Raw genomic sequence first — 1,949 nt, forward strand, 5'->3', positions numbered from 1 at the left:
GTATACGGACTTTATTATAATTATCGGGTTTGATTATAACAACAACATTTTTTGTTGTCAATACAATAATTTGTTGTTTGTTGTTCATATTTAATGGTGCTCCTTGTCGCATGTGTTGAATTTAAATTAAAATTATTGAAAAAATTCTTTATAATAAATTATTTTCAAAATGAATAATAATATCCCATGGATGGCTTAATAGCATTAATTTTCATAATTATTTTTTTTTAAAAAATGATGATAATAATAGACAATTTCTAAATTATTTTAATATACCTTTTCCATTAATTATCGATAAGCCAAAATTAGCTTTTTAATTAAAATTGTTTTAGTGTACAATTTTGTCAATTAAAAATAAAGTTTAAAATTAACACACAATTTTAAAGTTTTTTAAATTGTATTTTTTGTTATATTTGTGTTTTTTAGTATTTAGTAAAATATCCAGCCTTGTATTAAAAATATTGGGGTGATATTCCCGAATTTGTGGCAACAAAATAACTTATAGACAAGCGATTTCCCAATGAATACAAGTCGCTGCCACGTCATGATGCAATTAAGCATCCCGTCCATTAATTAAAATTTAACCAACCATATTAAAGCTGGTGATGCAATTTGTGTTATTTGAATAGGGAGATTTCCCGATTTTTAAACAAAAATTTATATCATTTTATAATAATAGTTTTAATTGAAATTAATAAATATATAAAACCACTTTTTTAATTTTTGGTTTCAAAGTGTGTTGAAAACAGTGTATGTTATAAGAATAGATTAATTTATATTTTAATGTTTAAAAACCCAACTACATTTCGAATCAAATTATTTTTCATTTAACTATACATGAAAGATCATCCTTATTTTTTTATGATAAAGGAAAACTTCAACGAGTCACAACCACTATACAAAAAGATGAACAATTATTTCATGAAAAAACAAAGTATGATTTTATTACACCTTTCAATTTTAATACAATTCTTGAAACTCCTGTTTATGAAGAAAATGATACTTATTTTAACAAGTATAAAAACATATTTCAATTCCAAGAACCCGGGGTGGTTGTTGATGTCAATGCAATAAAGTGGAGTAACAACATTTATCACCACTTTCAAAAGAAAAACACAATATTTTATATTTTTTAAAAAAGCAATACGTTACAACGTTTCATAACAATTGAAAGGGGTATAATTTGACCTTTACAAAGTATATTCTCAACTCCAACAAAAAACCTTACAAATAACAAAAAAAATATTAATTGTTTTTTTAGTATTTATTGTTTAAACATCAGTTTGTATATAAACTGTTTTCCAAAAGTCGGTACCGAAATTACCCCAATATTTGCTAAATAAACAACCCATTTTTTTCTTTTCTTTTACCTCTGTTTTTTATTCATTTTTCTTCGTCTTATTTTTCAAATAACTGTCTTCCACTTTTATCTTTTCTCAAACAAACAAAATATTCGCATTATTTTTCCCTCCAAATTTCTAAATAACTTTCTTCAACGAAAAAAAGACTTGACAAAATAATCGATTTTGCCGAAAAGTTAGAAACATTAATTTTGAAACCCAAAACAATTTGAATAACAAAAAAAAACTAAATAATCATGTGTAAACCAAGAAAAAGTTATGAACGCGAGCAAGAAGGGAAGAATGAGAGGGTCAAGATGGCTTTGGAAAGAGGACTGTCATATCGCGAGATCCAACTGCTTTGTGGAGTTTCCAAAACAAAAATAGCTAGTATCAAAAGGGGAGAGGAGACAAAGCCAAAGAAGATGGGAAGACCAAAAAACATCAGTGTTAATGTTGCTCAAAGTGTTGTCACACGAACATTAACTAACCCATCTTCTTCTTGTCTTATGGTTTCCAACGATGTTAAAGTTTCTCTTTCAAGTGTCTATCGTCTTAGAAAAGAGAACAAATTTGTGTTTGCAAAGCAGAAAAAAATGCCGGCTCTGA

This window comes from Entamoeba invadens (genome assembly GCF_000330505.1).
Source record: "Entamoeba invadens IP1 unplaced genomic scaffold scaff_1105074725601, whole genome shotgun sequence".
NCBI lineage: Eukaryota > Evosea > Mastigamoebida > Endamoebidae > Entamoeba > Entamoeba invadens.